This window comes from Mobula birostris, chromosome 23, assembly GCF_030028105.1.
Source record: "Mobula birostris isolate sMobBir1 chromosome 23, sMobBir1.hap1, whole genome shotgun sequence".
Lineage (NCBI taxonomy): Eukaryota > Metazoa > Chordata > Chondrichthyes > Myliobatiformes > Myliobatidae > Mobula > Mobula birostris.
In genome coordinates, this window is record NC_092392.1 from 29,750,215 (window position 1) to 29,772,320 (window position 22,106).

Here is a 22,106-nt window from a genome sequence, read left to right on the forward strand (position 1 = left end):
AAGTGAGGTAGTGTTCAAGGGTTCAATGTCCATTTGGGAAGCGGATGGCAGAGGGGAAGAAGCTGTTCCTGAATCACTGAGTGTGTGTCTTCAGGCTTCTGTACCTGCCACCTGATGGTAGCAGTGAGAAAAGGGCATGCCCTGGGGGTGCTGGATGTCCTGGAAGATGTCCTGGGTACTTTGTAGGCTAGTGCCCAAGATGGAGCTGACTAGATTTACAACCCTCTGCAGCCTCTTTTGGTCCTGTGCAGTAAGTGGAATTTCTTGCCACAGGTGGCTGTGGGGGCCAAATCATTAGGTACATTTAAGGCAGAGGTTGACAGATCCTGATTAGTCAGGGCAAGAAAGGGTATGTGGAGGAGGCAGGAGGTTGGGCCTGAGAGGGAAATGGATCAGTCATGATGAAATGGCGGAGCGGACTAGATGGGAGAAATGGCCTAATTCTGTTCCTATGTCTTATGGTCTCATCAGTTGATTCTGTTTAATGGGGACGCATCACAACCTGTACATTTTGGCCCAATTAAGTGGCTGCCCCTATTAGATGAAGTTTCATGGAAATAGTTAAGAAGTCATGATAATTCAGTTCTCAGGTCAAGACAGTAAGTTACCAATGTGGTGATGTTTAGTTATAAACACCCACATGGGGAGACCACCAGAAGCAAAGTTCAAAGTAAATTTCTCATCAAAGTACATATATGTCACTATATGCAACACTGAGGTTCATTTTCTTGTAGGCATGCACTGTAAATCCAAGAAACCGTGGAATCAATGAAAGACCACACCCCACAGGATTGGCAAACAACCAGTGTGCAAATGACAAAAAACTGCAAATACAAAAGAAATAAAATAAATAAATAAATATCAAGAACTTCAGATGACAAGTCCCTGAACTGCTCAGAATATTGGTGACCTTACTTGCTTCAGTACTGATCAGAGGTTTTCTTTCATGCACCTTAATGCAACAGAGTAATAGAACACTACAGCACTGAAACAGGTCCTTTGGCCTATCTAGTCTGTGCTGAACTGTTATTCTGTCTAGTCCCATCAGCCCACACCTGGACCATAACCCTTCATTCCATGGACCTGTCCAAACTTCTCTTAAACATTGAAATCAAACCCACATCTATCACTTCTACTGGTAACTCATCCCATATTTGCACCACCCTTTGAAGAATTTCCCCTCCAAGTTATCCTTCAGTATTTCATCTTTCGGCCTTAACCCACAACCTCTAGTTCCAATCTCCCCCAACCTCAGTGGAAAAAGCCTGCCTGCAATTACCCTGTCTGTATCCCTCATAATTGCATCAAATAATTGTACCCCTCTATCAAATCCCTTATTTTTCTATGCTCCAGAGAATAACGTCCTAGACTATTCGACCTTTCCTGATAACTCAGGTCCTCAAATCCCAGCAACGTTCTTGTAAATTTTGTCTGTACTCTGTCCTGCATCACAACCAGCTGTGGGACCAGTGGGCAGCAGAATGCAGCCGCAAAATCAACTGTCACTCACTCCATGCAGTCTCTAATTTTGGACAGTTTCAAAGATCCTGTGGTTTAATGTTTAATATGCTGTATGTTATTCCCTCTGTTTTTTGCTGTTTGCACATTGGATGTTTGATGCTTTTTTTTAGCGGTGTTGTTTCTTTGTTTCATGGCTGTCTGTGGGAAGATGAATCTCAGGGTTGTAAACTGTACACATATTTTGATTAAAAAATGTACTTTGAAACTGTGGACTGGAGCTTCAGGGGTCAGATAATCTATTATACAGCGACACTTCATTATGCAGCTCTTGTCAAAACCCACAATGGCTTTCACACAGCTTTCTATGTGTCAGCCACCCTAACATTTTTTTAACCGATATTTTGGATTAGGTCTATATTGGCTCAAGTTTGAGATGCATTGCAACTTCAGTGAACAAAAAAAAAAGAAATCTAAATTCTGGGCCTTGGTGTTTTAAACAGTTTTGTCCAAACCTTTGTCTAGCAGTTTTCAGGACCTTCCTCAAGCAAGTGTGCATCACTCGTCCTTGTAAGGCCTCATACCCAATAAGGGGGAAGGGGGATATCTATGAAAAGATGTGCTGGCATTGTCTGGAAATCCAGAAAACACACACAAAATCCTGTAAGAACTCAGCAGGTCGGGCAGCATCTATGGAGGGGAATGAACAGCCAGCACGCCTCTGACTTCTACCCCTTTACTTTCCAGCCCAGATGAAAGATCTCAACCTGAACGTTGACTGTCTATTTCACTCCATAGGAGAATAAACTATCGATGATTTAGGCTGAGACCCTTCATCAGGACTTATTATTGTCACATGTACCAAGGTATACTGAAGAGCTTGGCTTCATAATAGCACATAAGTACAATTATGAAGAAAGCACCACAGTGCCTCTACTTCCTTAGGAGTTTGTGAAGATTCAGCATGACATCTAAAACCTGGACAAACTTCTATAGACGTGTGGTGGAGAGTATATTGACTGGCTGCATCACAGTTTAGTATGGAAAGTGGTGGATCTGGCTCAGTCCATCACGGGTGAAGGCCTCCCCACCATTTAGCACAACTTTGTCACAGGAAAGCAGTATCTATCATCAAGGGAACTCCACCAACCAGGCCATGCTCTCTTCTTGCTGCTGCCGTCACGAAGAAGGTAGAGGAGCCTCAGGGCTTGCACCATCAGGTTCAGAAACAGCTACCACCCTTCGACCGTCAGGCTCTTGAACCAGAGAGGATAACTTCACTCCCCCCGTCACTGAACTGTTCTTACAAACTTTCAAGGATTCTTCATTTCATGCTCTCAATATTTATTGCTTATTAATTTATATTATTTATTTCTTTTTGTACTTGCACAGTCTGTTGTCTTTTGCACACTCGTTGAATGCACAAGTTGGCGCCATCTCCTGTGGTTATCATTCTATGAAGGATTTATTAAGTATGCCCACAAGAAAATGAATCTCAGGGTTGTACATAATAAATTTACTTTTAACTTTGAACTTTACATTCTGTTCATACCATAAGACCATAAAACATAGCAGAATTAGGCCATTTGGCCCATGGAGTCTGCTCCGCCATTCAATTATGGTTGATCTTTTTTTTCTCTTCCTCAGTCCTACAACCCGGCCTCCTACCCATAACCTTTGATGCCGTGTCCAATCAAGAACCGATCAAGCTCTGCAGTAAAAATACCCAATAACCTGGCATCCACTGCTCCTCGTGGTAATAAATGCCACAAATTCACCACCCTCAGGCTAAAGAAATTTCTCTGCGTCCTTGTTTTAAATGGACACCCCTCTATGCTCTCTTGTCCTAGACTCCCAATGGGAATCATCCTTTCCACATCTACTCTGTCTAGGTCTTTCAATGTTTGAAAGGTTTCAATAAGATTCCCCCTCCAGACCCAGAGATAACAAATGTTCCTCATATGATAACCGTGGAATCATCCTTGTGAACCTCCTCTGAACCCTCTCCAATGCCAGCACATCGTTTCTAAGATGAGGGCCCCAAAACTCTTCACAATACTCAAGGCAAGGTCTCCCCAGTGCCTTATAAAGCCTCAGCATCACATCCCTGCTCTTGTATTCTAGGCCTCTTGAAATGAATGTTAACATTGCATTTGCCTTCCTCAAAATCCGACTCAACCTGCAAGTTGACCTTCAGGGTGTTCTGCACAAGTCTCCCAAGTCCCTCCGTATCTCAGATTTTTGGATTTTCTCCCTGTTTAGAAAATAGTCTGCACATTTATTTCTACTACCAAAGTGCATGACCATGCATTTACCAACACTGTATTTCATTTGCCACTCTCTTGCCCATTCTCCTAATCTGTCCAAGTCCTTCTGCAGCCTGTCTGTTTCCTCAACACTACCTGCCCCTCCACCAGTCTTCATATCATGTGCGAACTTGGCAACAAAGCCATCTATTCCATCGTCTAAGTCATTGATACACAGCATGAAAAGAAGCAGTTCCAACGCTAACCCCTGCAGAACACCACTAGTCACAGGCAGCCAACCAGAAAAGGATCTTTTTATTCCCATTCACTGCCTTCTACCAATAAGCCAATGCTCAAACCATGCCAGTAACTTTCCTGTAATACCATGGGCTCTTAACTTGATAAGCAGCCTCATGTGTGGCACCTTGTAAAAGGCCTTCTGAAAGTCCAAATATAAAACATCCACTGCATCCCCTTTATCTATCCTACTTGTAATCTCCTCAAAGAGTTCCAACTGGTTCATCAGGCAGGATTTTCCCTGAAGGAAGCCATGCTGACTTTGTCCTATCTTGTCCTGTTCAGTTCATTGTACAGTACATTGAGGTAGTACAAGGTAAAACAATAACAGAATGCAGAATGAAGTATTAGAGCTGCAGAGAGAGTGCAGTGCAGGCACAAGGTCATAAAAAGGTAGATTATGAGGGAGCATCTACGGAGGGGGATAAACAGCTGATGCTTTGGGCTGAGACCCCTCATCGGGACTATGAAACAGTTTAACGTTTTGATGTTACAAAACGTAACAAGAAGCAAGCACCTTGTTAGCTTAAGAACCCCAGTAGGCAGATTAGAGACCCAAAATCTAAGAAATGTAACTCTAAGAAGAGGTTTGCGGCTAGGAAGAGTGTTTTCAAGAGAACTCAGGAAAAATAGGAGAGGCCTCCACACTAAGATGTCAATAGGCAGGAGATGACAAGTAGCAACCAAGGTCAAGAGACCAACTCTCTCCCAAAACCCTGCAGGATAATTATGTCTTCACCACCATCACATTATCAAACAGGGAGTCAATGGAAGTCAGAGTGTCCAAAAATAATTGGTGACAGATCCTGAGAAGCCTCTGCCTCTCCACCACTTTATTGCGTCTCACATATAAAACTCAATTTTTCTCTGGTGGAAAGGTTTAAAGGCAAATGGCTCAGTTAGGCATGTCAATTTGGCAGAGGGCTCTTTCTCTGCCGAATCCCACTGTGGTAGTCACATGTACTGAGATACACTGATTAACCACTAGAGGGTGCCCTTCACCAACTTTATTATTGGGACAAGCTGAAGAAATTGTGACTTTCTTCCTTATGTATTTAATGTCCATTTGGACAAAGTCCGTTCACATATACGTCCGTAGTCCCAATCGGAGAACGTGACATAGCAGACGTAACCACTCTTGTATATCGCACGTCTCTTGAGTTCAGTAGCGTTTTTTTTCAAATCTTTTTATTGTTATATACAGGAAAAATAACATGAGTGCATCGAAGTAACAACACTTACAATGCCTCAAAAAAAACATTATCTTAAAGATTGAAAAAAAATTTTGTGATAACAAAAAAAAACATACTAAGCAGAAAAGTGAGAAAAAAAAAGAACCCATTAGGTGTACAACCCCGGAGTCCTGCGTCATACAAAAAGCTTCTAAAAATAAACATCAAACCGCCAGCAAGAAAAGAAAATATACTATAAAATTTACAATTAGATTGTGGAAAAATTATATCAATTAACTCAAATGATAATAATGAGCAAATAAGCTCATGTGATTTTCTCAAAATCACATAAAGGTTCAAAGATTCGACTTCTAATTTTCTCCAAACTAAGATATAGCATCACTTGAGAGAACCATTGTGACAAAGTGGGAGCTGATGTATCCTTCCACTTCAACAAAATGGCCCTCCTAGCTATCAATGTAACAAGTGCAATAACATATTGGTCAGACACAGAAATACCATGAATATTTTGAGGAACTATTGCAAAGAGCACAGTTAATTTTATTAGGTTGTAAATTAATTTTAAGTGCTTTAGAAATTGTTGAGAAAACCGACTTCCAGAACTGTTCCAATATAGAACAAGACCAAAACATATGTGTCAGCGTAGCTATCTCAGTTTTACATCTATCACAATGACTATCAACATTAGGAAAGATTTTAGAAAGTCTCTCCTTTGTCAAATGATAACGATGTACAATTTTAAACTGAATCAATGAATGGCTAGCACAAATTGAAGAAGTTAACCAACTTCAATATCCGCATCCAATCCTCTGTCATCAAAGTCAAATTAAGTTCCTTATCCCAATCCTGTTTAATCTTAGATAAAGGACGCTTATCCCATTGTAATAATAAATTATAAATTCTTCCAACAGAACCCTTATTCAAAGGATTCATACTCATAATAGTATCTTACAGGTCAGCCTCCAATATGTAAGGAAAACTACTTAAATATTTTTGTAAAAAATATCTAACTTGAAGGTATTGCAGAAAGTGTGAGTATGAAAGAGAATATTTATCAATTAATTGTTCAAAAGACATCAATCTATCTTCTTCAAATAATTCCAAAAAAGAATTAATACCTTCATTTTTCCAAAGTAAAAAAATTGGATCACTCAAAGAAGGCTTAAAAAAGTAATTTCGGTAAATTAAACTACAAAGTTTAAATTTTTCAAGATTAAAAAAATTGCGGAGCTGGAGCCAAATTTGTAAAGAATACTTAATCACAGGATATAGGTTTAAATTAACAACTTTACCTAATCGCATAGGTAAAGGAGCTCCCAATAACGAGGTTAAATAAAACTGTTTTACAACTTTCAGTTCCAGGTCTACCCAAATTGGCCGATCACTCTTATCAACCCAGTATAGCTAAAAAGACATATATCGCACATTAACGGCCCAATAATACATTCTAAAATTAGACAAAGCAAGACCTCCATCCTTTTTCAATTTTTGTAAATGACATTTACTAATTCTTGGTCTTTTATTATTCCAAATAAAAGATAAAATAATAGAATCAATCCGATCAAAAAACTTCCTAGTCAAAAAAACAGGAATATTCTGAAATAAATATAAAAATTTTGGTAAAATCATCACTTTAACTCTATGAATACGACCAACAAGTGAAAGTGTAAGTGGACTCTATCTACTAAATAAATACTTCATAGAGTCTACTAAGGGAACAAAATCAGCTTTATAAAGATCCTTATTTTTTTAGTAATTATAATACCTAAATATCTTAAAGAGTCTGAAACTATAAAAGGAGTATTATCATATATAGAGACAGAACCATTTAAAGGAAACAATTCACTTTTACTAAAATTTATTTTATATCCTGAAAAACCTCCAAATTCGTTAAATAATTTTAGCAAGGCAGGAATGGATTCGTCAGGGTTAGATATATAAACCAATAAATCATCAGCATAAAGAGAGACCTTTTGCATGGTCTCATTCACAAAGATCCCATGGATATTTTTAGCCTCACGAAGAGCAATAGCAAGGGGTTCTAATATTAAATTAAACAACAGAGGACTTAATGGACAGCCTTGCCTTGTCCCCCGTGAAAACTGAAAAAAAGGAGACTTACGATTGTTAGTGACAACAGTAGCAATGGGGGCTTTATATATCATTTTAACCCAATTATTAAAATTAACACCAAAGCCAAATTTCTCTGAAACATTGAATAAATATTTCCATTCGACTCGGTCGAACACTTTTTCAGCATCCAAAGATACAACATATTGTGGAGTTTTAGAAGAGGATGAATATATAATGTTAAATAGTCTCCGAACATTTGAAAAGGAATAACGACCCTTTATAAAGCCTGTTTGATCTTTACAAATAATTTTACCCAAAATATTATCCAACCGATTGGCCATTATCTTTGACAAAATCTTAGCGTCAACATTCAGTAATGAAATAGGTTAAAGATTTAGATAATATTTATACAATTTCCCCCAATACTGATTTATCTAAACGAAGGGTGGAACTTCAAACACAATATAACCTGTTATTAACTCATCCCATTGAAGGCTATTTGCTTAAGTTAAAGAGCCAATTCTATATATCTGGAGATAAAAATAATAAACTGCTTGCATCTCAGTTAAAAATGGCTGCAGCCAAAAGGCAAATCATGAAAATTCATAGGAAAGATGGTACCTTAGCTCAGGAATATAAAGAAATTAATAAGATTTTTCAAGATTTTTATGCTGAGCTATATAAATCTCAATGTCCGTTAGATTCCTCTAAAATGAATGCTTTTTTACGAAAGATTGTTTTTCCTAAAATCTCGGCTGAGAATCAAAAAACTCTTGATGCTCAAATTACTGAAGCCGAAATTCATAAAGGTATTTTTTCAATGCAATCTGGTAAGTCCCCAGGACTTGATGGCTGTCCTGTAGAATTTTATGAAAAATTTGGAAAGTTGCTTTCTCCGTATATGTTGGAAATGTTTAAGGATTCTTTTGTGAAAGGTGACTTACCCTCTACTTTTTATGAGGCTTCTATTTCTTTAATTCTTAAAAAAGATAACGATCCCACTGACTGTTGCGTTATCTCTCTGTTTAATTTTCTTACAGTGTACAGATTTAGTGTAAATTCTTGGCTATTTAGTCAATACAAGCACACTACAGTACTCCATATAGGTTTGCTAAGTATATAATATGGTGTTCGCACAACATCCAAATCGCATAACGTCCGATTTCAGAGAACGTATCCTGGACGTTAAGCGACGTTGCTGGTCTGTTGTTTTTGGAACATTATGCATAGCCCAAAACTCCATTAAATTATCTAAAAATTTAAAAACTAATAAAAAAAGAACCTGAACTAAAACCTAAAATGCTAAAAATACTGGATGTCAGGCAGTATTTCAGATTCAGATTCATCTATTGATCACGTGTACATCAAAACATACAGTGACATGTGTCATTTACATTAACAACCAACACAGCCTAAAGATGAGCCGGGAAAAGGCCACACATTCTGGCACCAACATAGCAGGCAGAACAACACAGTAAAGAAAACAGAACACGACAAAAATCAACTCAAAGTACCTTTCTTATCAAAGTACATATTTGTCTCCATGTACAATCCTGGGATTCATTTTCTTGTGGGCATACTCAATAAATCTAATAATCCATAACAGAATCAATGAAAGTCTGCCCAGCTAGGGTTTCCAACCAGCGTGCAGAAAACAACACATACAGAAAGAAGGAAATAATAAGAAATAAATATTGAGAACATGAGATGAAGATTCCTTGACAGTGAGTCCATTGGTCGTGGGAACAGTTCAGTGATGGGGTGAGTGCAGTCATCCTCTCTGGTTCAAGAGCCTGATGGTCGAGAGATAATAATTGTTCCTGAACCTGGTGCTGTGAGTCCTGATGCTCTTGTGCCTTCTTTGTGATGGCAGCAGCGAGAAGAGAGCATGACCTGGGTGGTGGGGGTCCCTGATGATGGATGCTGCTTTCCTGTGACAGCACTCTGTGTAGACCTGCTTGTCTTGCGTACTGTTCATATGGATCAGATCATTACACCGTGCATTGAGGCAGAACAAGGTAAAACAGTAACGATGTAGAATAAACACAAGAAGCTGGGAGGTGATGGGTGGAACAGCTAAATGACTGACTGAAAAGGAATCTGATAGGAGAGGAGAGTGGGCCATGGGAGAAAAGGAATAGAGTGTAAAAGCTACCAAAGGAGTGCAGTGCAGGTAAATGATCAAGTTCAAGAGCATAACAAGGTAGATTGTGAGGCCAAGAGTCCATCTTATCATACAAGAGGTCTATTCAAGAGTCAGTCGACAGCAGGATAGAAGCTGTCCTTGAGCCCGGTGGGTCCTGCTTTCAGGCTTTTGTATCTTCTGTCCGATGGGAGAGGGGAGAAGAGAGAGTGTCCAGGGTGGGTGGGGTCTTTGATGATGCTGGCTGATTTACTCAGGCAGCCGGAAGTGTAGACAGAGTCCGTGGAAGGGAGGCTGGTTTCTGCGATGCGCTGAGCTGTGTCCACAAGTCTGCACTTTCTTGCGGTCGTGTGCAGAGCTGTTGCCATAGCAAGCCGTGATGCATCTGGATTGATACTTTCTGTGGTGCATTGATAAAAATTGTTAAATAAATTAATAGTACAAAGAAAGGAATAATGAGGAAATGTTCATTCTATTTCTTGTGTTCCCATAACCGATGGTCTCACTTTAAGGACTCTTTATCTTATTACTTCATGCTCCCATTATTTATTGCTATTTGTTTATATTTGCATTTGCACAGTTGGTTGTTCATTGATCCTGTTTACAGTTCCTATTCTATAGATTTGCTAAGTGTGTCTGCAGGAAAAGAATCTCAGAGTTGTATGTGGTGACACGTATGTACTCTGATAATAAATTTTACTTTCAGCTCTGAACTTTCGAACATTGACGGTTCAGAAATCTGGTGGCAGGGGGGAGAAGCTGCTTCTGAATTGTTGAGTGTGGATGTTTAGGCTCCTGTACCTCTTCCATGATGCCAGAACGAAAAGGAAACAGAACACAGAATAGAGTGTTATAGTTATAGAGGAAGTGCAGTGCAGATGTACAGATGGTCTCGGAGAGGTAGAGTGAGAAATCGAGAGTTCACCTTCAGCGTACAAGAGGACATTTCAGGTGCCTGATAAATGCTTTGTAGAAGCTGTCCTTGAGCCTGGTGGAACGTGCTTTCAGGATTTTGTATCTTCTGCCCCATGGCAGAGGGAAAAAGAGAAAATGTCCAGGGTGGGTGATTATGATTATGCTGGCTGCCTTGCTGAGGCAATGAGAAGTGTAGACAGAGACAATGGAAAGACAGAGTCCATAAAAACAATTGTGTTATTGGCCCAGGGACTACTGTCCATGTGGGTGGGTTCTGAGGGAGGAAAGGGCCTGTCTGTGTTATCAGCCCAGGGACTACTGTCCATGCGGGTGGGTTCTGAAGGAGGAAAGGAGTCTGTCCACGTTATTGGCCCAGAGACTACTGTCTGTGTGGGTGGGTTTTGTAGGGAGGCCTGTCTGCGTTATTGGCTCAGAGACTACTGTCCATGTGGATGGGTTCTGAGAGAGGAAAGGGGCCTGTCTGCGTTATTGGCTCAGAGACTACTGTCTGTGTGGGTGGGTTTTGTGGGAAGGCCTGTCTGTGTTATCGGCCCAGGGACTACTGTCCATGTGGGTGGGTTCTGAGAGAGGAAAAGGGGTTGATTTTGTTCTTGGGTTCTGTGTTGTTCTGCCGAGCATTGTGGGAATGGTATGTTGGCGACACTTGCAGGCTGCCCTCAGCACAGCTTCAGATGTGCTGGTTGTTAAAGGAAATGATGCATTTCACTGTATGTTTCAATGTAGATGTGATAAATAAATCTAAATAGGAATGTGAGAGAGTTAGTGTTTCGGGTTGATGATTGTTTATTAGATCTGAAGATTGGCCCTGTTCTGCCCCCACAGATGGTGCGTGACACAGAAGAAATTTCCCCCGATGTTTTAATTCCAGATTTTCAGCCTCTGGTGTAAACAGGCTTGTACATTGGGAAGACTGGGGACTTTGTGTACAGTAGTTTGACAAAACAACAGTTCTGCATTGCTCTTTCAGTGGCTTGATTCGTTCATCCTGAAGGAAACAGCGGTTTTATTTGTAGTCAGCCACTTCTCTAGCAGAAGAAAAATACAATTTAACATCACATTATGTTAAGTTGTACAAATCATTGGTTTCCTGAGCTATAGGGAAAAGTTAAATAATTTAGGACTTTATTCCCGAGAGTGTAGGAGAATGAGGGGAGATTTGAGAGAGGTATAAGAAATTATGAGGGGTATAGATAGAGTAAATGTAAGCAGGCTTTTTCCACTGAGGTTGGGTGTGACAACAACTAGAGGTCATAGGTTAAGGGTGAAAGGTGAAATATTTAAGGGGAAGCTGAGGTGAAACTTCTTCACTCAGAGGAAAGAGAGAGTGTGCAAAGAGCTGTCGGTGTAAGTGTTGGATGAGGGGTTGATTTCAACATTTAAGAGAAGTTTGGACAGGTATATGGATGGGAGGGGTATGGAGAGATATGGTCCAGGTGCAGGTTGATGGGACTAGGGAGAATAACAGTTTGGCACAGACTAGATGGGCCAAAGGGTCTGTTTCTGTGCTGTAGAGTTCTAAGACTCTATGACACACATGCAGCATTTTATTCCAGAACCTTAATGCACATTAAATATCAGAAAAGCCTGTCATCTGAAACATAATTACTTTGGCCTTCCACAGCAATCTACTGACAAACTTCAACTCATTCAGAATAGCGCTGCTAGACTTTTGCCCAAAACCAGGATGAGGGAGCATATCAATTCCCATATAACTATTCTTCAATGACTTCCACGATCTTTTAGAACTGATTTTAAAGCTCTCTTACTGGTTTTTAAAGCTCTTAATGGTCTGGGACAGAAGTAAGTCACAGAATCATTTAAGAATCATGCTCGAGCTCTCAGGTCTTTTTCCACCGGTCTCTTAAATTTAAACAATTTCCATCAAAAGATAATTGGCAGGTCAGCTTTTTTGAACTAAACTCCTAAACAGTGGTATTCAATACCTAAAACTATAAGGGATGCACACTCAGTTTATACTCTTAAACACCAGCTCAAAACCTATTTATTTAACCTTGCTTTTCACTAACATCTCTTTGTCTTTTACTTTCAAGTTTATTTTTACTTTATTTTCATATTTGTGCTTTTACCCCATTGTAAAGCACTTTGATCTACATCAACTATATGAAAAAGTGCTCAGTAAATAAAGTTAATATTAACAATCTTCAGTAATTTACAATCTATTCTGAGTTCAGTAAAAATAAGGTACAAACACACAGATTAAGAGCAGGGTAGGTCACATGTCCCTTCGAGCATATTCTGCCTTTCACTCAGATCACAACGGATCTGAGTGTAGCTTCTATCAACCATAAATGAGGTCAACTCTGTGTATATTAACTGCATACAGGTTTTGACAGAAAAGTATTAAAAGAAAGACTTACTTATTTTCTTTGGAGGTTTCTGCAGGCTTTGTAAAAGAACAAGGATGCTTTCCCAATTCATAATCGGAAAAAGATGTAGAATTCTTTTGGGTAGAGTTAAGAAACTGCAAGTGTATAAAAGACCCTGATGGGAGTTACTTACAGGCTTCTGAACAGTAGCCAGGATATGGGCTACAAATTACAATGGGGGAGAGAAAAGGCAAGTGGAAAAGGGCAATGTTGTGACAGTCATGGGGCATTACAATATGAGTTTGATGGCCCTTGGCCTGTACTGGCAAGAGTGTAGCAGAACAAGGGGGAGGATCTCTTTGAAACCTATCGAATATTGAAAGGTCTAGATAGAATGGATGTGGAGAGGATGTTTCCTATAGTGGGGGAGTCTAGGAACAGAGGGCACAGCCTCAGAATAGGAGGACATCTCTTTAGAGCAGAGATGAGAAGGAGCTTCTTCAGCCAGGTGATGGTGAATCTGTGGATTTTATGACCACAGACGGCTGTGGAGGCCAAGTTATTGGGTATATTTAAAGTGGAGGTTGATAGGTTCTTGATTAATCAGGGCATCAAATGTTACAGGGAGAAGGCAGGAGAATGGGGTTGAGAGGGATAATAAGTCAGCCATTTTGGAATGGCAGAGCAGACTCAGTGGGCTGAATGGCCTAACTTTGCTCCTCTGTCTAATGGTCTTATGGTCTCACATAGGAACATATTTCCCTGAAGGAAAGTTAACTCTTATCTGTTGAGGAGCCAGATGATTATTTTATGGTGAAAGTCTGTTGGGCTGAATGGTGGCTGTTATAAAGTCCATGATGAGATGCTGTGGATTCAAAAGCAGGTCAGGGCTTGGTATGTCACCAAGGATAAGATAGATCAGGTGGTGGATGGTCGTATGAGCAACTGGCGCATATCACAAGTCCTGCTTATGCAGCCACTGATGGCAAGAAAACAGTCTCTGAAGAACGTTGATAAAGGCATGGGCCACCCATCTTGTAAAGACACTGCCCAGAAGAAGGCAATGGCAAACCATTTCTGTGGAGAAATTTACCATGAACAATCATGGTCATGAGACCATTATCGCCCACGTCATATGAGACAGCACATAACAAATGAACAATCAAATTCTATATCTTTGCTATGAACCAGCAAGTATCAATGATAATGAACCTGATTATTATCAGACTCAACGTTTAAGGAACAGCGTCTTCCCCTCTGCCATCCGATTTTTGAATGGACAATGAACCCACATTTTGTACAACTGCAACATAATGTCCCACTCCTGTACTCAATGTCCTCGATAGTCAGTTGTGACACATTTAATCAACACAGGGCTTGCTTAACCTTGAGCAAATGTAGTTGAACTCCTCCTCACCCCTCCCGGGCAGTTGATGTACAAGAACAGTTATACAAGGCGTGGTCAGGTTTACCAACTTCCTGCCATGATTGCTGCAAACAGGCTGTCACCATATCTGGTACACAGTAAAATGAGGCACATACAGTATCTACTGAGAAGTTAAGGATTCTTATCAGTGTGGAGGAACAGGGGGATTTGGGGTTCACGTCCCACGTCCCTCAAAGTTGCCATGCAAGTTAATAGCATGGTTAAGAAGGAGTATAATGCACACAAGGTGCTGGAGGAACTCAGCAGGCCAGACAGCATCGATGGAAAAAAGTACAGTCAATATTTCGGGCCGAGTCTCTTCAGTCCTGTTGAAGGCCTGAAACATCGACTGTTTACTCTTTTCCACAGATGCTGCCTGACCTGCTGAGTTGCTCCAGCATTTTGTGTGCGTTACTTGGATTTCCAGCATCTGCAGATTTTCTCTTGTTCGTGTTAATAAGGTGTGTGGTGTGTTGGCCTTCATTAGTCGGTCAGGCGCCACGAGGTAAAATTGTAGATCTGTAAATCGCTGGTTAGACCACGCTTGGAATATTTTGTTCAGTTCTGATCTCTTCATTCTCGGAAGGATGTGGAAGCTTTAGAGAGGGTGCAAAGGAGATTTACCAGGATGCTGCCTCGATTAGAGCGCATGTCTTAAGAGGAAAGGTTGCGTGAGCTTGAGCTTTTCTCTTTGGACGAGAGATGACATGATAGAGGTGTACAAGGGGACAAGAGGTAGTGACATTCAGAGACTCTTAGACAGGTACATAGATGAAAGAAAAATGGAGGGAAGTGTTAGATTGATCTTGGAGTAGGTTAAGGATTAAAAGGCCTGTACTGTTCTGTAACGTTCTATGTTCAGAGCAGGGTCTAGTTGTGATTGGAGTGTTCTTTCTTTTTGAAATGAATGTAGCCTGATTTTTGAACCCCCGATGTTGATGGTATAAGGAGGTTGGGGGTGCTCTCAGAGGGTGATCCAGGGTCAGCTGGGGAATGGTCTCATCGATGGGAACTGGGAGTAACCCCCAACTCCAGCTGCAAGAGACACACATGAAAATAATAAAGAAACTGGCCAAGTACCAAGTGATGTTTTGGCTGTGCACTACCAAAAGACCAACCGTGGATGACTATGAGCTAATATCATCTGAAGTTATATGTCAAATACCCAGGATTGTAGACACTGTAACACAACAATACTGACAATGTTCAGACGGAAACTCTAGAACAGGGGTTCCCAGCTGGGCTCCACAGACCCCACCTCCCACCAGTCACGGTAGGGGTCCGTGACAGAGGAAAGGTTGGGAACCTCTGTTCTAAACTGTTGATAGATTCAGGTGTTTTGTTCTGTGAAGTGCTTTAATGCCCAGGTTCAAAGTAAATTTATTATCAAAGTACATATATGTCACCGTACACAACTCTGCGATTCATTTTCTTGCGGGCATACTCAATATATCCAATAACCATAATAGAAACAATGAAAGACCACACACAAGAGGGTGGACAACGAGTGTGTAAATACAAAAGAAAACATAAAAAGTGATAGTAATAAATAAGCTGGAAGTACCGTCAAATGGCAAAGTTGACAATGAAGGTACCCCTCCTCGGGACCACACGACCGGCCACTTTTCAATATACCAAGGATGTGGCCTGGAAGACTAGCGCGCCTTCAGGGTGCCGGATTTTCGTGGCTCTGGAGGTGGGCGGATTTGAGGCCGGTGCTGCCGCCTGATGTGTCGTGGGAGTACACGGAAGATCGAAAGCAGCGAGCTGGCTGCTGGCTGTGTGCCCAGAGACCCGAGTCCTTTGGGCATAGAGCTCCGAAAAAGTGACACAACAGACTTTTAATACCATAAATAGACGAGTTGTTTTGTTATGTCTCCCCTCTCGCTGTGAAATGAGGACACCTCTTTTTCGCTTATTAGGAAGAGAGAGAGCTTGTGGTAAGTCGAATTACTAGGTGAATGAGTAGTCTATGGGGTACTGCAAGTCTGTGTCTTTATTGATGCTTTGCTGCACGCTTGAGTGCTCGGTGGGGGTGCCGATGTTTTTTTGTTGGTGTGGGAGGGGGGATCGTCGCTTGGCAGCTGCTTATGCATGGGAGGTGGGAGCTGGGGGGGGCTTTGGGGTTCTAACATTTAACTGTCATTCATCCTTTGGGGCACTCCTCTGTTTTTGTGGATGTCTGTGAAGAAAAATAATTTCAGGATGTATATTGTATACGTTTCTCTGACGTTAAATGTACCTATTGAAACCTATTGATAACAAGGGTTGGCTGAACTATAGAAGAATTCTCGAAGTAGTTGCTCGTGTCTCTTCATCGAGCACCTTCGCTCCATCCAGCACAACAGACAGCAGGGTCTCAAGCTGGCCACCCACTTCAATTCCACTTCCCATTCTTGTTCCGACATGTCGGTACATGGCCTCCTCTACCTCCATGATGAGACCAGGCACAGGTTTGAGGAGCAACTCCTCATGTTCTGTCCAGGTAGCCTCCAATCTGATGGCACGAACATCGATTTCTCAAACTTCTGGTAATTTCACCCCCCCTTCTCTCTTTTCCATTCCCCAACATTTCGTGTGTGTTGCTCAAGTTTTCCTGAATCTGCAGTATCTCCTGTGTTTATTGCTTCTTGAAGGACAATGAAACTTCCATCAGGTCCAGAATGGGTGCCACCAACTGGAAGGGAGTAAATGGTGAGGAAATTGGTAGATTTGTTTATTACTAGCATATTGACTGAAATACGGTGAAAATTGTTGCTTACATTCAGCCCATCTCACCCCTATTCTTCTCCTCACCTGCCTATCACCTCCCCCTGGTGCCCCACCTCCTCCCTTTCTTCCACAGTCCACTCTCCTCTCCTCTCTATCAGATTCCTTCTTCTTCAGCCCTTTACCTCTTCCACCTATCACCTCCCAGCTTCTTATTTCATCCCCCCCTTCCCCCTTCCACCTACCTTCCCCCTCACCTGGTCTCACCAATCTCCAACCCGCTCATATTCCTTCCCCTCCCGCCACCTTTTATTCTGGCTTCTTCCCGCTTCCTTTACAGTCCTGAGGAAGGGTCTTGGCCCAAAATGTCTACCGTTTTGTTCCTTTCCATAGATGCTGCCTGACCTCCAGCATTTTGCATGAGTTATCCACCGTGTTGCTCTGTCTGTAATGAGTCTTTGAAACACCTTTTATGATGCAAATCTACAGGCTAGAGCACAGTAATCACTTCCAACTCCTTGGGGGCTTCACAATGTGTTTTTATTGTGCACACGGCGTGAGCGAAGAAGACAGCAGCTGGGAATTTTCCTGGGAAGCTGCTTGATTTCCTCCCCCCCGCCCCCCCCGATCCTTTGTAAAACCGCAACGTCAGAGCCATTAAAGAATAAAAATACAACACTCTTATCTCAGTTTAGAGATATAAGAAGTTTACAGCCATGAGAATTATCCTGGGATATTGGTGGTTGAACTTGCAGATTATTTGTAAGGCATTCCTTCCTGCCTTGTTTAACTGGAGGTGGGGTGGTGTCCCACAGTGGCTGGGAGCTTTCCAAAAGTGGTTCAGTAATGCTGTTTATTATCGTTGTATGTACTGAGATGCAGTGAAAAGCTGTTTGCAAGGCAGACAGACAAATCGTTTTATAAGTTCAAAGTAAACTTGTTATCAAAGTATCGCTGAAGCAGCTGCAAGTCAGGTTTTGATTACACTTGTGCATCTAAAAAACTGACTTTGAGTTTGAATTTGATGTCAATCTCACCAATTCCAAGTTTATTTATGTATTGAGATACAGCACAGAATAGGCCCTTCCAGCCCAGCAACCCTGATTTACCCTAGCCTAATCAAGGGACAATTTACCATGACCAAATAGAGAGAGTGCAGAGGAGATTTACAAGGATGTTGCCAGGATTGGGAAGCATGCCTTATGAGAATAGGTTGAGTGAACTCGGCCTTTTCTCCTTGGAGTGACGCAGGATGAGAGGTGACCTGACAGAGGTGTATAAGATGATGAGAGGCATGGATCGTATGGATAGTCAGAGGCGCCACACAACCATGACGCCTTCTGTGCCTTGTTATGCCCTTCGCTCTCCATGGAGCGTTACAGTACCACCTTCCTGGCCGTTGGATCTCACTGTGGATCTTATCCTCCCCGTTCGTCAGAGATGACTTCGCATGCTAGGGCAGGCGTATCCCTATCTCGCCGGGGTATGAGGCCCCGGGCTACCCTCACCTGGTTCAGCCCACCTGTCGAAGCGGCGTACCGGGAGTGGCCGCTGTCGGATGCAGACAGCCACTTGGAACCACAGGTGAGAGCTGTGTTTGGTGGGGACCAAGGTATGTCCTACAGGCAGATGAATTCAATACACCGTGCATTGAGGTAGGACAAGGTAAAACAGGAACAGAATGCAGAAGGAGGTGTTACAGTTACTGAGAAAGTGCAGTGCAGGGAGACAACAGGTGCAAGGGCAGTGAGACTGTGAGGACAAGAGTCCATCTTCTCGTCCGTCCAGTCGCTTCATACCAGCGGGGTAGACGCAGCCTTGGGCCCGGGGCTTTGGTATCTTCTGCCCAATTGGCGGGGGGGGGGGGTTGAAGAGAGGATGTCCGGGGTGGGTGGAGTCTTTGATGATGTTGGCCGCTTTACTGAGGCGGTAGACAGAGTCCATGGAGGAGCGGATGGTTTCTGTGCTGTGACCATCACGCTCCACAGTTCTTGCGGTCTCGGGCAGAGCAGTTACCATCGCCATTAAATATAAATGCCTTGTCAGAAATTGAAAGAAACTTTGTGAATGACAGATAAATGTTTTCTTTATTTTAGAAATTCAATATTTAATAGCTGTAATCCTAGAACTGTTTTTTTTACAGAATAACACCGTTGAATTGTTATTGTGGACGTCAATGAATTGGCCGATCAGATTACATTTCATGCCTTCAGATCAGGTAATCTGACCCTCACACTGCAGGTTCTCAGAACCAACATCGCTACACCTGACACCCACAGGCTGGGCAGGGGAAGACCTCTGTGCAATATCATCCGCATTTCTTCAAGTTTGTGCGTTTGCCGTCTGCGGTGTATGGATCTCAGGAGCCGAGCAAGTTGCCGGCTGAGGGCAATCCTCTGGTCTCCGAGTCTCTCCGCGCTCCCTCCCGAACGATGCATTCTTTCCCCTGTTCCAACTTCTTCCACTGTTTCAGGGATGGAGGAGACATTCCTGCCACTGGTCAGGCTGACAGTAACTCCGCGGCCGGGGAGCGAGGGTCAGCTCAGCCGGAAGCCGTCGGTGTGCAGCCCGGCGTGGTGACGGGGGAGTTACCTGTTCCCACTGTGGGTGATACCTCCAACGCACTCGGCACTAATCCCAGGAGCGGCTTGGAGAACGCAGGGAGGGAGCCTGACCAAGTCCAGCCTCAGCCCTGTAGGTTTCTGGAAGCTGACCATCAGAGGGTGAGTGTTCAGCAGAGACTCTGGTGTGATGGGGGCCGGGGGCGGGGGCGCACAGTTACCGGTCAAACAACCTCACAGAGGCAGAGAGACCGGTGGAATCAGGAACACTTACTGACTTAAACCCATCGCCCCTACTGGGGCATGGGGTGCCGACAGCAGCTCGCCGGAGTCCTGTGTCACCTGTCCCGGAACCAGGGCCGAGGTCTTTGAAACTTCCGTTCAGTTTCTGTGGCTCTGGATTCTTACGGGATGGAGATGTCTGCACCATACCCAACCCTCCTCCTTTTGCAGCCGGGCTTGGCTTTACTATCACTGGCACATGTCATGAAATGTGTTGTTCTGGCAGCAGTACAGTACTAGACATAAAATATACTGTAAATTACAATAAGAAACGTAAACGAAATTAGGTAAGTAGTGTGAGAACAAGCAAAGGTGGTGAGGTAGTGTTCATGGGTTCCTTGTCCATTCTGGTATCTGGTGGGCGAAGGGAGGGAGGTGATCCTGAAAGGTTGAGTCTCTGGTACCTCCTCGCTGATGGCAGTCACCAGGAGAGGGCATGAGAACTCCTTCTTGATGGATGCCACCTTTCTCAGGTAGAGCCTTTTGAGGATGTCCTCGATGTGGGCAGCCTCGTGCCCATGACAGAGTTTTCCAATCCCATACAGTGCCCCCCCCTCCATACCAGACAGTGATGCAACCAGTGATGCCATCTGTAGAAACTTGCGAGGGACGTACCAAGTCTCTACAAACTCCTAATGCAGTATAGCCACTGTCATGTCTTCTTTGTAGTTGCATCACTATGTTGGGGCCAAGATAGATCTTCAGAGATGCTGACACCCAGGAACTTGAAGCTGCTCACCCTTCCACTGCTGATCCCTCAATGAGGACTGGAGTGTGTTCCCTCAACTTCCCCTTGATGAAGCCCTCAATCAACTCCTCGGTCTTACTGACACTGTGTGCAAACTCGCTGTTGCAACACCACTCAACCAGCTGATATCTCACTCCGTTACGGCTCCTTGTCACCATCTGAGATTCTGCCGACAACAGTTGTGTCATCAGCGAATTTGAGCTGTGCCTAGCCACACAGTCATGTGTGTAAAGAGAGCTGAGCAGTGGACTGAGCACACAACCTGGAGTGGTGCCAGTGTTGATCGTCAGCGAGGAGGAGATGTTAGTTCTGATCGACACTGACTGTGGTCTCCCAGTGTGGATGTTGAGGATCCAGTTGCAGAGGGAGGTACAGAGGCCCAGGTTTTAGTTTTATTCTCCCTGTGCCTCAGGGGCACTGAGAGAGGCCATTCAGATCATCAAGGAAGTACTAGTCTATGAGGTTTTATTTACTTACTGATTTTATTCTCACAAATCAATGAATATGTTGTAAAAAAAAAGATCACTCCCTACTTGTACATAGTTTTCTCCTTTTGCTTGTTCTTTCTTTCCTCTTTTTTCTATAGGTGTATACCTCAGATAAATATTATGTGGAGATTTGAGACAAATATGATTATATGATATATATGTACAATATCTGAAATACATCTTACGAAAATGTTTCTTTGATGATGAGCTTCAATAAAAAATAAATTACAAAAAAAAAAGAAAGTACTAGTCAAAAACAGATTAGGCCAATCCCACTTCCCAGCTTCTGGTCCTCAGTCACGACACCTTCAATGTGTGTTTTTTTTTACATTCATTCAGGGGCTTCCCAGGCTGAGCAAGCATTTAATTACCCTTCCTAGTCGCTCTTGATAAGGTGGTGGTGGATGACGGAGTTGATGGCTTTGTGGCCAAGTTTGCGGACAACGCAAAGACAGGCGGAGGAGCAGGCAGTGTTGAGGAAGCAAGGAATCTGCAGAAGTATTAAAAGAATGTGCAAAGAAATGGCTCATGGAATTCTGTGTGAAGCAGTGAATGGTTCATGCACTTTAGTAGGAGGAATAAAGGTGTAGACTATTCCCTAAACTGGGAGTGAACTCAAAAACCAGAGGTGGAAGGGACATGGGATTCCTCCTGCAGGATTCCCTAAAGATTAACGCAGGATGAGAGGGCAGTAAGGAAGGCAAATGCAGTGTTAGCATTCATTTCGAGAGGGAAAAAATATAAAAGCAAAGATGTAGTGATGAGGCTTTGGAAGGAATTGGTCAGACCACATTTGGAGTATTGTGAACAGTTTTGGGCTCCATATCTAAGAAAGGATCTACAGGCACTGGAGAGAGTTCAGAGGAGGTTTACAACAATGATCCTGGATATGAAAGGATTAATGTATGGGATGTGTTTGATGAATCTGGGCCTCTGCTCACTGGAGTTTAGAAGAATGAGGTGGAACCTCATGGTAACCGTCCAAATATTGAAAGGCTTGGATAAAGTGGATGTGGAGAGGATGTTTCCTATAGTAGGGGAGTCCAGAAGCAGAGGGCACGGCCTCAGAATAGAGGGATGCCACTTTAGAACAGAGATGAGAAGGAATTTCTTCAGTCAGGTGGTGGATTAATTTATGGAATTTATTGTCACAGATACCCAAGTCATTGGGTATATTTAAAGCAAAGGTTGACAGGTTCTAGATTAGTCAGGGTGTCAA